The sequence below is a fragment of the Vulpes lagopus genome, chromosome 4 (assembly GCF_018345385.1).
Source record: "Vulpes lagopus strain Blue_001 chromosome 4, ASM1834538v1, whole genome shotgun sequence".
Classification (NCBI taxonomy): domain Eukaryota; kingdom Metazoa; phylum Chordata; class Mammalia; order Carnivora; family Canidae; genus Vulpes; species Vulpes lagopus.
The window spans coordinates 152,134,897-152,148,008 of NC_054827.1; positions in this window are offsets into that span (position 1 = coordinate 152,134,897).

A 13,112-nucleotide genomic window follows, 5' to 3' on the forward strand; every position below is an offset into this window, starting at 1 on the left:
CCCTGGACCAGGCGGAGCCCTCCGCGGGGGCGGCCTTGCACATGAGGCTGCAGCGAGGAGCCGGGGTGTCGGCCCCCCGGAGCGGTGCCGCCTTCGCTGCGCCCAGAGACCTCTGGCGGCCTCCTCCCCCCCGGGGAGCTCGGGGCAGGCCGGTGGGGCAGGCCCCTCTGCACCGTGGGGCTTGGGCCCTTCTCTTCAAAACCGCCCTCAAGAGGGCTGAGGTCAACTACCTTGTGCCTTTCGCTTCGTGGCTTGGAGCTGTGAACGGGATCTTATCTGGAAATAAGGTCTTTGCAGATGTGACCAATTTAAAACGAGGCTGCACCGGATGGGGGTGGACCCTAAATGTCACCACTGGTGTCTTTATAAGAGGCCGGCGGAGAGGGCCCCCCGAGGGTGGGGCAGAGGCTGGAGGGACGCGCAAAAAAGCCAAGGACGCCAGCCCCCAGAGGGAACCGGCTCTCAATCTTGCACTTCTGGTCTTGGATCAGGACTGAGAGACAACAAATAGTGTTTGTCGGAAGCCCCCACCTTGTGTGTTTGGTTAGAGAGCCCCGGTGACTCGCCCAGGTGGCCTTGGGCCACCGTGGGCCACCGTGGGCCACCGTGGGCCACCGTGGGCCACCGTGGGCCTGGTCTAAGCCCCCACAGCCCCAGCCCTTTGGCCAGGCTGCTTGGGGACTAGATCCGGGCCGCGCGGCGTGTTTCCCGGCCGTTGCTACAGGTGCAGGGGGGGGGGGGGCTGGGGGGGAGGGGGGGCGGGGGGGGGAAGCTCCTGGCCACTGAGCGCTCACTGTTCTTTCCACTGCTGGACTTGCCCCAGGTGTAGCTGTCTTGGGGAACGCAAGTCTGAGGTGGAGCCGAGACCAGAGGAGGGCAGAGCCCCAGAATTCGCGGGGGGCAGAGCTGGAACCTGCCCTCCCATTGTTGTTCCAGCCATTTGAGCAGCTTTCCTGTAACTGTAGAGGAAAGCATGGTAAGACGTTTACCTGCGCATCACAGTTCACTTACTGCACTAGTCAGGGACCCCAGGAGAAAGAGAACCAGAAAGAAGGGGATTTGTGTCAAGGAATTGGCTCAGGCAGCTACGGAGGCTGAGAAGTCCCACAGCCTGTGGTCCACAAGTTGGAGACGTAGGGATGCGATGGTGTGCGCTCCTGCCCCAGCTCGGCAGGCTGGAAGACGGAGTTCTCCCCTCCTCCACGGTTTGTCCTCTGCGTGTCCTCCAAGGGTGGGACGAGGCATCTACTGATTCAAATGCTAAGGAAACACTCACAGACCCACCCAGAAATCACGTTCACCCCGAAGAGCTGGGTACCTGTGGCCCAGCCAAGGTGACACATCAAAATCAGTTCTTAAAGATCAGCTGTTGGACCCGATGAAGCCAGCTCTGATAACCAGGCCCTGCCAGGTGGAACCTGGGCCCTCTGAGACCACGGTCCTTCCGGTGGGCAGCTGCCCCAGACACCCCCAAGCCAATGCTTGCCCCTGAGGATGGCAGCTGAGGCGGAGCCCACCCGGTCCTTAGAAGTGCATTATCTCCCCTCCTGCTTCTGACCCATGAACTCCTGCTCAGCTTCCACATGGAAGCCTTGCAGCCCCATCCTGCCTCCAAGCACTAAAACTAGCTTTTCCCACCCAGAGACCATTGCCAGCACCACACCCACAGGATGTGAATGCTACATGGGGCAGCCTCAGACATGAAGCAGGAAGGGCCCTGGGAGCTGTTCTGGGGTGCATGGGCAGCGGTAAGCTGGGGCCCAGCCACCTGGGGGCTCAATGCTGCCATGAGGTCCTGCTCAGAGCAGCCAGGACAGTAGCAGAGACCAGCCTGAACTGCCTTAAACAGTAGGGAAATGTGTCATCTCACACAACCCAAGTTCAGGAGGTTGGGTGACCAGGGGTCTGTGCAGCACATAGTGTGGTCCCTACAGCTCAAGGGCTGGCTTCTCTCCTCATGACAGCTCTACACCCCTTGGCATTGCAGGGGGCCCCAGATGGTGGCAGTGGAAGTCAAGACTGACTTATCTTGGGCTCCCAAGAAGTTGCAGAATCCAGCAGAGCCCATAGTGGAGAGGGAGAGGGACCCCTGGGGGGGCGTGGCCTCTAGGGAGAGGTGGCTCACGGTGGGCTTCACACAACGGGGCTGCTTGTAGCTGAGCCCATGCGCAGAGACCACATGGCCTGCAAAGCCTAAATTATTTACCATCTGGCCCTTGGCAGAAGGTGTTTGCCATCTCCTGGCCTGGGGTTAATCACAGGCCCCTAGAGCCAGTAGAGGTGTTGGAGGAGGGAGCTGCGAGGACCTGACTGCTGGTTGACCTGTGAGTTGGACCTGGGTAACTGGAGGCTCTTCATTCCCTCCCCTGTCCTTGGAACGCCCATTCTGCTTGACCTCGCCACTTCTAGAAGCTGTTTCAAAGAATAGCTTTGAGAAAGTAATGTGGTGAGATCATCTGGATGGCATATGTGACTGAACACTCTTAAGATCTCTATGTAAACTTTTAAGGTTCTGGAAGGAGATGTGAAGATACCCTTGTCTTGTGGCCGCCCAGATAAGGCTGATGGGAAGTTCCCTTGCTTCTTAAACCTGCCACCTGCCAACCTGAAGAGGACTGTCTTTTTCCTCCATCTCTCTCTGCCCTCTGTGTCTGGAGACTTGTTTCAGATTTCACCTGGGAGGCTCCCAGGGAGGTTGCAAACTAACAGGAGGGTCATTGTCACTGAGCTGCCTGGGCTACTTGGAAGAGGATGGATGTCTGAACAAAAATCAGGTCCTATAAACATCCAGTGGCACCTCGGGGCAGGCTTTGGGCAAAGCACTGCTGGCACCAATGGGGACTGGAGTTTACTGTAGCCTTGGTTTCTCTCTTCATCCCGTTTCTCAGCCAGGCAAGAAGATTGGTATATTCCAAGCCTGGAATTTCAGAGATGGAATGCATTAGAAAACAAGTCATGGGGACGCCTGGCTGGCTGAGCCGTTGAGCATCTGCCTTCAGCTCAGGGCGTGATCCTGGGGTCCTGGGATCGAGTCCCGCATCGGGCTCTTTGCATGGAACCTGCTTCTCCCTCTGCCTGTGTCTCTGCCTCTCTCTGTGTCTCTCATGAATGGATGGATAGAATCTTTAAAAAAAAAAAAAAAAAGAAAACAAGTAAAAAGGCACAGGATCCTCGCTTCAGAGGACATGTGATTATAGTGAATTGAGACAGAAAAACTCAAGTAATGATCATAGACCCAAGGACTGAGAGGGAGACTTAAAAGCCCCATGATAGAGTAGTTTGGCTTGAAGGATTAATCTTCCCAGAAGAAACTGTAGCTGCAAGTAAGGTGGCTTCAGGGCCAGGAGTTGGGATAAAACACTCTTGCCCAGCTGGGGTTGTAAAGCAGTGGCCAACACTCTAATAACAGGATTGAGATCCACCCCCTCCATTCCTGCAACTGACCTCAAGTACCTGACCCGTGACATTGGCTAATGTGGGAGGAAGTGAGAATGTTACTTCTAAACAGCCATAGGGTAGGTTCATCATTGTTTTCTATCCCTTTTCCATAAACACGTCCCCTAAAGGCCTGTTTCTCCATTTGGGTCCCCTAACAAAGAAGAAGATGTTCTACAGCTGTCCTGCAACCGTGGGATGTGAATGAGGGTACCGTGGTTGTTGTAAGCCTTGCTCATCGGAGACTGTTTACTACCTCAGCATAACACAAGAAGCTAATTTAAAAAAAAAAAACAACAACAAGATCCTGAATTGAGTTAATCCTGTTCCCTGATTCATGAGCCATTATCATTGTCCATGCAAGGCCTCTCTTGTATCTTATTTTATCCATCCACCACCTTCCATCACCCACCATCTCCCATCCATCTATCCTTCATCCACCTATCCACCATCCGTCTGTCTTCCCAGCTTTTGTCTTCAAGTTTGAGCACTCCCATTTAGTATCTTCCATCATGTAGCACCTTAAAAAGTTTGGGGGAGTATAAAGAAAAAGTGAAAATTTCTTTTACGAATTCAAGTTCAATTGACTTGTTAAAACTACTAAGCAATGTTTAAAGGAAAATTTATAGCATTAAATGATTACATAAGGAAAGAATAAAGGTCTCAAGTCAGAACTAGAAAATGAAGAGCAAACTAAAGCCAAAGTAAGCAAGAACAAAGGTACTAATAAAAGAGCAGAAGTCAATGAAATAGAACACAAACAAAAAGAAAATAATGAAACCAAACACTAGATTTTTGAAATGATCAAAAATATTGATAAACCTCTAGTCAAACTGATCAAGAAAAAGACACACACACATTACCAATATCAGAAATGAAAAAGGGAATTTCACTACAGATCCTACAGACACAAAAGAATTAAAACATTATTCCCCATCACTTGCCATCAGGGAAATACAGATCAAAACCACAATGAGATCCCACCTCACACCAGAGAGAATGGGGAAAATTAACAAGGCAGGAAACAACCAATGTTGGAGAGGATGTGGAGCAAGGGGAACCCTCCTGCACTGTTGGTGGGAATGTGAACTGGGGCAGCCACTCTGGGAAACTGTGTGGAGGTTCCTCAAAGAGTTAAAAATAGACCTGCCCTACGACCCAGCCATTGCACTGCTGGGGATTTACCCCGAAGATACAGATGCAGTGAAACGCCAGGATCGCTGCACCCGGATGTGCACAGCAGCAATGTCCACAATAGCCAAACTGTGGAAGGAGCCTTGGTGTCCATTGAAAGATGATGGATAGAGATGTGGTCTATATATAAAGTGAAATATTCCTCAGCCATTAGAAGGACAAATACCCACCATTTACATTGACATGGATGGAACTGGAGGGCATTATGCTGAGTGAAGTAAGTTAATCGGAGGACAATTATCATATGGTCTCACTCATATGGGGAATATAAGAAATAGTGAAAGGGATTATAAGGGAAGGAGGGAAACTGAGGGGGGAAAGATTAGAGAGGAAGACAAACTACGAGAGACTCCTAACTCTGGGAAACAAAGAAAGGGCTGCAGAAGGAGAGGTGGGGGGGGATGGGGTGACTGGGTGACGGGCACTGAGGAGAGCACTTGATAGGATGAGCGCTGGGTGTTATACTGTATGTTGGAAACTTGAACTTAAATAAAAAATTTTTAATAAAGGAAAATAAATAAAAAAGAAAATGCTGTTTTTTAAGCATTTTATTCTTTCAGCTTTATTGAACTTTTCTTTTATGAACTCAAGTTCCAACTAAGGGATTTGATTCATGCATTGTTATTTTAAGCCACTAAACCAGAGGTAAAGAAGAAAAACAAACCCTCACAGCTTGGCTGGGCTGGTCACCTTGTGTGGGAATATTTTTCCTTTTCAGATTCGGTGTGTGCTCCTTTGTTCTGCTTAAATGTGTGTGCCGTGTGGCACCTGAGCAAGCCCACTGCTGCATCTGTCTATGCGGAGAGGGCTGGAGTTCTGCTGCAGCACAAGAGGGCTGCATGCAGGTTAATGGCCATGCATCAGCCACTGGGGGGCACCCATTGGCCATACAGGGGCCAGCAAAAAAAACGACGGGAGTCGTGATTCAGCACCTATTCATTATAAAAACTCTCACGACTGATCTTGGTCTTGATTGACTTCTAGGGTGAGTAAGCTTGCTCCCTTCAGTGCTTGACTGTGGTTTTTTTTTTTTTTTTTTTTTTTTTTGCTCTAATAGCAAGATGTAATAGGCAGAAATATTTGTACTTCTCTTGAAAACAGGCAACAGATGCTATTTCCTTGACAATGACCAAATGGGATTTATATCAGGAAGGCAAGGTTGGTTTAATACTGAAACTCAAGGAATGTCATTTACCATATTGACAGGCTGAAAAAGAAAAACCAACTTCTAAGTTAACCACTTGTATTGTGGACAACTTTATGGCAACAAATCTAAAAACATAAATTAAATGGGCAAATTCCTTGAAAGACATAAACTATTAGCATTCAGTAAAACATTTTTAACAGGAATATCCCTAAAACTCAAAAATTTTTTTTGAATGTATTTGAATTTATAGTTAAAATCATCCCAGAAAGAAGACTTTAACCCCAGACGGCTTCACAAGTGAATTTTACCAAACACTTAAGGAAGTGTTTTCTTCAGTGTTTCTTAATGAAGAAATACTATCAATTTTATACAAACCTTTACAGAAAAGAAAATGAGGGAGCATTTCCCAACTCATTCTATGAAGTCAGCATCACTTTGATACTAAAACAAGACAAAACATTACAAGAATGAAAACTATAAATAATACTCCTTATTAATACAGACCCCAAAATCTTCAAAAGAATATGTAAAAGGGATCTGTGTATCCACATACGTATAGAAAGGATAATAGATTATGACAACAAAAAGGCGTTTGACAAAATTCAGCACCTATTCATGATAAAAACTCTCAGCAAACAGAACTAGGTCTCAACCATGTCAGTTATCTACAAAAGCCTATATCTTACCTCAGACGAAAGGGTGAAGGACTAAATGATTTCCCACGAGATCAGGAGCAAGGCAAGGATGTTATTCTCACTACCTCTGCTCTGCATGAGGGCCAAGCAGGTGCACCTTAGCTCGAAAAAGGGATAAAAGGCTTTCAAGGAGGAAGGGAAGCAGTGAGGCTGTTTCAACTTGCTTGTGATACGTTGTCTATGTAGAAAATCTTAAGGAAACTACAAAAATAGCTGTTAGAGGGGTGCCTGGGTGGTTCAGTTGGTTCGGTGACCAACTCTTGATTTTGGCTGGGGTCATGATCTCAGGGTCATGGGATTGATCCCTGCGTTGAGCCCCATGTCAGGCTCTGAGCTAAAACGTGGAGCGTACTTGAGATTCTCTCTCTCCATCTCCCTCTGCCCCTCCCCCTGCTTGCACTCTGTCTCTTGTAAAAAAAAAAAAAAAGAAAAATAGCTGTTAGAACTAATAAGTGGATTTATCAAAGTTGTAGGATAAAAAGGTAATTAAAAAAACAATTGTATTTCTATATACTACTAACAAAGAGTTGGACAATAAAATATTAAAGTAGCATTTACAAAAGCATTAAATATATGAAATACTTATAGATAAATTTAGCAAAATGTGTGCAAGGCCTGTATACTGAAAACTATAAAAATAGAATTGACATAAATTAATAAAGACATAAATGTAGAGACAAATCATATTCATGGATTGGAAATTTTTTAAAAAGATTTTTATTTATTTATTCCTGAGAGACACACAGAGAGAGGCAGAGACACATGCAGAGGGAGAAGCAGGCTCCATGCAGGGAGCTGGATGTGGGACTTGATCTTGGGACCCCGGGGTCACGACCTGAGCCCAAGGCAGACGCTCAACCACTGAGCCACCCAGGTGTCCCTGGAAAATTTAATATTGCTAACAAATCAGTGATACCCAAAGTAATCTATAGGTTCAGTATGATCCCAATCAAAAGTTCGATAGATATTTTTGGGTAGAAATTGACAACCTGATTCTAAAATTTATATGGAAATTCAAAGGATCTAGAGTGGCCAAAATGATTTTGAAAAGGAGCAAATTTGGAGGACTTACTACTACCTGATTTTGAGATTTGCTAGAGAGCTGCAATAATAAACACGGTATGGAATCAGCATAGGACAGACATACAGATCAATGAGACAGAGTTGGGAAAGTAGAAATAGATCTACAGTTTTATAAACAACTGATTTTCAATAAAAGTGCCAAGGTAGTTTAATGGGAAAGGTGACTATTTTCTGCAAATGGTGCTGGAACACTTGGACATCATATGCAAAAATAAGAGCCTTGGGGATCCCTGGGTGGCGCAGCGGTTTGGCGCCCGCCTTCAGCCCAGGGCCCGATCCTGGAGTCCCGGGATCGAGTCCCGCGTCAGGCTCCCAGCATGGAGCCTGCTTCTCCCTCTGCCTGTGTCTCTGCCTCTCTCTCACTCTCATAAATAAATAAAAATAAAATCTTTAAAAAAAAATAAGAGCCTTGACTGTTCTGTCACACCAAATACAAAAATTAACTCAAAGTGGATCATACATATATATGTAAGGCCTAAAACTATAACACTTTTGAAAGACCTGAAAGAAAATATTTGTGACCTTGGTTTAGGCATAATTTCCAAGACAGGACACAAAACTCATAAAAGAAAAAGTAATAAACCAGACTCTATCAAAATGGAAAAGGTTTGCTTTTTACAAAATACTGATGAGCAGATTGAAAGGTGAGTCCGAGATGGGGAGCGTATTCCCCGAGTATCTGGTAAAGAACTTGTGTATGGAATTTATGGAGCACAAGTCAATGGCATGAAGATGGCCCAGTTGTTCAGAATTGGCAAAAGACTCAGAGCGATATCTTACTAAAGAAGATAAACAAAAGGCCATAACTTACTAACATCTTGTGAGCTTTTAGGAGCAGCTACTTTGCCAAAGAAGAAATATCAGAGGCTCAGCTTCATTAGTCATCAGGGTAATTAATGCAAATCAAAGCTCCTGGGAGATACCACGGTGGACCCGCCAGCATGGGCACTGTTGAGAAGACTGCCGAGGACCTCAGGTCTGGAGGGGGCACGGGGCTCGGTACAGGGCTGTGCCCGCGGAGTGCCAAGCGGCAGAGCCACTCTGGGAGGTGGTTTGTCAGCTCCTTATAAAGTCAAAGACAGACTTATTATCCAGACTACCGATCCCACTCCTGCAGATATGCCCGAGAGAAATGAAAACAGGGTTACAAAAGGCTGGTACGGGAGTGTTAATAGCAGCTTTATTCATAATAACTCCAAATGGAAAAAAACGTAATAGCCTCCATTTTGTGAATGGACAAGCAAATTTTGGTGGAATTTGGCTCAGCAGTATGAATGAATGGGTAAAAACAAAGCATTATGCCAAATGCAAGAAGCCAGACGTAAAAGAATATATATATTTTATGATTCTAGGTACATGAAATCATAGAGTAAAACTACAGCACAGAAAGCAGATGAGCAGGTGTGAGGGGGTTGGACTGAGGAGAGGGGCGGACAGGAGGTGCTCTGGGGGAGCTGGAACAGCCCGCATCACGACCGCGGCGTGTACAGTTATCTAAATTCATGGAATTGTACACTTAAAAATGAGTGATTGCTATCACATGCCAGTTGATTCTCACTACAAAAGGGCACAAAAATCTGAACAGATATATTACGCGGGATCCAACAGAACGCACGCCAAAGCACATCAGTACACACGCAAGGAAGTCCACAACAGCTTTATTCATGATATCCCCAAACTATCAACGGTCAAATCAAATCATCAGTAAAATGGAAAAATAAACTGTGGCATGTTCTTAGGATGGCTTAGGATCCAGCCACGAAAGTGAGTGAACTATAGACACAGAAAACAACAGGGCTAAAATTTAGAGGCATCTCCTTGGATGATAGAAAAACTGACGTATAGCAATCATGTTCTATAATTCCACTTATATGAAGTCCAAATGATACACATAGCCAAACTAAAATGTGTAGAGGTACACGTGTAGGTGATAAAAGTGTAAATAAACACAAGAAAAGTGGTTTCAAATGAAGCCAGTGGAACCTTCCTGGGAGGGAGGGCAGTGATTGCAGAGGTGCCTGCAACGTTGTTCCTTGACTGGGTGGCAAGTATATAGATGCTCATTTATAAGTCATCAAGCTGTTACATTATAGTTTTTCTGTGGATCTATTACATTTCACAAGATAAAAGCATTTAAAATAATACATTCTCATGTCTTGCAGAACTCACTGGCTCTGGTTTTGTGAGAGTTTTTTGGGTTAATCACCGCCTATGCAATGTTGGCACATAAACGCACACACTATGTCCATAAGTGAAGATCAGTATTCATTGTTCCCGGAAAAAGGGGACTGAGAAATAATAATAAAAGAAAAATTCTATTATTTAGCCAGTTAAAAAGATAAAGAATAAAAATACTGAAAAGCTAAATGACAAACAAATGCAAAAACAAGTAATTAGAATCAGCTAAGTTAATTGAAGTCAGTACTCTAGGAGACTGGATTTCAAATGTTAATAAATACCAAATATTAAAATGGAATTTAAAACTAACAGGGAAAACATCCTTCACTGCATACATGATTGCCGTCATAATCGGTCTGAGCCTTTATCTCTGGGCCCTGGTTCCGTCTTCAGAATCCTAGCAGTGATGTGTCCCGCATGGAGGTGCTACACTGGTCCCTGAGAAAGTATGTGGCACATGGCGGGCTCTGTGATGTTCGAAGTCACTCCTCCTTCCCCAACAACCTGGCTAAAGTCATTGCTCACTGGAGTGTTGCTCCTTTCCAGTGTGGGTCCCCTGAGCAACCTCTGAGCACCCAAATCACCCCACTGTGGCCCACAGCTGCTCATCCCAGGGGGCGCCTCTGGCTGTGCCGCGTGGCTGGGAGGGAAGGGGCTTCACGGGTGACTCTGGCAGGGGTTGGGAGAAAGGATTCCACAGGAAAGCAACAGAGTCAGCTTTCAAAATGTGTGTGGGTCATTTCAGTTCACACCCCGGGTTATGGGTGTCAGAAACCACTTCAGGTGCAGACAGGCCCTCCCCGTGAGAGAGGGATGGTTATGGGGTCACCCTAAAAGGAGGCTCTGTGTAACAGGGACCACAGGGGCGCCTGGGTGGCCCATTTGGTTAAGCGTCTGCTTTCGGCTCAGGTCATGGTCCAGGGATCCAGGGGTCCTGGGACTGAGCCCAGCAGGGAGCCTGCTTCTCCCTCTCCCTTTGCCCCTTCCCACTGCTCATGCTCGCTTGCTCTCTCTCTCTCTCCCCCAGATAAATAAAATCTTAAAAAAAAATAACAGGGACCACAGCCTGCTGCCCTTCCTTCCTGCAGATAGAGGCGGAAGACAGGCGACTATGTGCTGAGCACCAGGCAGCAAACAGGACAGATTATAATACTTGCAATAACACCACGATTGGGTAGGACCCTTCTACCTGCACCCCAAGTGCTCCCGAACCCCCCACATGCCTTGTCTCCTCAACCCAGTCTTCACGGGGCAGTGTTCCTCCAAAATACACACCGCAGTATCCTCCTGCCCTTCTAGGGTCTCCCCATCCTCAGGATGAATTTCAAACTGGCGCAGCTCAGGACCCTTTCTGGCAGGTCACCTGCTCTCTGCCCTCAACATTTTTGGAGGTGTAGACGGTCCAAGCTCCCTTCTGCTGTCTTTGCTTTTCCTCCTGCTGCCTGTCCCCACCTGCCTCCCAGCTCCTCCTGCCCTCCCTCCCTAGCACCCACCTACTCCTTCCCTCCCTCCCTCCCTTCTTCCCTCCCTCCCAGCTCCTCCCTCCCTGCCTGGCTTCCCCTTCCCATCCCCCACCTCCCTCCCTCCCACCCTGCTCCCACCTCCCTCCTTCCCTAGTACCCACTCTCTCCCTCCCACCCTCCCTCCCTAGCACCCACCCACCCACTCCCTCCTAGACAGCCTTCCCTTACCTCAACACCAGGTGGGTGCCTCCTCTGCCTGCTGGCCTGGTGCATTCTTCCAATGAGCAGAACCAGATACTTAGACTCTGTCACAGGACAGAGTGACCCAGGGTCAGTGCTGACCACCTATTCATTCATTCACTCACTCATTCCACGCAGCCAGGGCAGGACTGAATCCTGATGGGGAGGAGCGAGGGATCAGTTGGACCTGGAGCCTGCCTGCAGTGAGCAGCTAATCTGATGGGGAGGACAGACCTTTAGACCACCAGGAGTTCCCACTTGTTAGGGGGGGCCTCTGGGAGGGGCTGGGGGCAGGGAGGAGGGGAAGCAGGGAGGAAGGCTGGTGTCTGGTGAGGGGAGGGAGGTCAAGGGAAAAGGAGGTTGGGCACGGAGCCTGGGTTTGAACCCTGACTCCACAAGCCACTGGCTAATTCATAGAAAGCCTGTGTGAGAATTACAGGGCCACCCGACTGAGGGTCTGGTGCAAGGACTACAGAAGAAAACCCATGCAAAGCACTCTACAGTGTTTGCAGGACAGCGGGCAGCCAACAAAAGTTGGTGAGGTGGAGCTAAGATCTGAGGAACAAGAAGGCAGGAGCCAGGTGAGGATGCGGCAAGGGAAACCTGCAGCAGGAAGAGGGAACAGCACGTGCAAAGGCCCCGTGGCAAGAAGAGGTATGATCAGTTTAAGGAACAAGGTGGTGCTGGGGGGGGGGGGGGGATGGAAGTGTCTGGCCAGAGGTTGGTGGGGGTGGGGCACGAAGGAGAGAAGAGGCCAGATCTCAAACCAAAAACCTAGACCTTAACCGCAGCACCCGCCCCCCCCCCCCCCCCCCCCCGGGCCTCCTCCGTGGGATCCGGGGATCCGGGGATCCGGGGATCCGGGCGGAGGAAGAGCCGCCGTCAGTTCACTTCCGCCCCCAGGCCTAATCAATCTGGCTGGCGCACGCAGGGGATGGAGAGGCTGCTCCCTCCTTCTCCACGGAGGTGGCTGCAAACCTCGTCTCCCTGGAAACCGGAATAATCATTGGAAGTAAGCTCATGGCAACTCCGCTCTCGCGCGTGGGTGCCACGCTATTACACAAGCCGCTTTACACACCGTCCTCCTGGAGCCTGTAACACGTGTGCCCCAGGCCCGCTCTGCCCGCTTTCCCGGCCAGTCATCTGCCGAGGCGCGGGGCGGACGAGGAGGTTCGGCTGATGCTCCGAAACCCGCGCTGGGCGCTAGAAACACGGCGACAGCGGCTCCTTCCCCGCCCGGCGGCCGCGGCCGCGGCTCGAGTCGGTGCCACGCACGTGTCCGGGGAGCCGCGCCGAGGGCCTTCGAGCTGCGTTTACGGGCCGGGGCGTTCCGTGGCTGCGGGCTCCTGCGCGCGGGCTCGCTGCCCCCGACCCGGGCGCCTCGGGGCTCGCGTCCCAGTCGCCGGGCGCTCGGGCAGGAAGGGGCGCCGCCCGCGAGCTGGGGGAGCCCGGGGGCGGCGGGGGCCGCGCGGCGTCCTGCCCCCCATGCGCCCGCCCCCGGCCCCCGCGGGCCCCCCCGCCGCAGCCGCGCCCGCCCCCCTGGATGCGGCGCCAGGTTGTTCAGCGCCGCGGCAGGCGGCTCCCGGCTCCCGGCTCCCTGCTCCCGGGCTCCAGGCCGCAGCCGCAGAGGGGTCCGCCAGGGCCGGTGTCGGGCGGAGGCGGAGGGCCCGGGAGGCC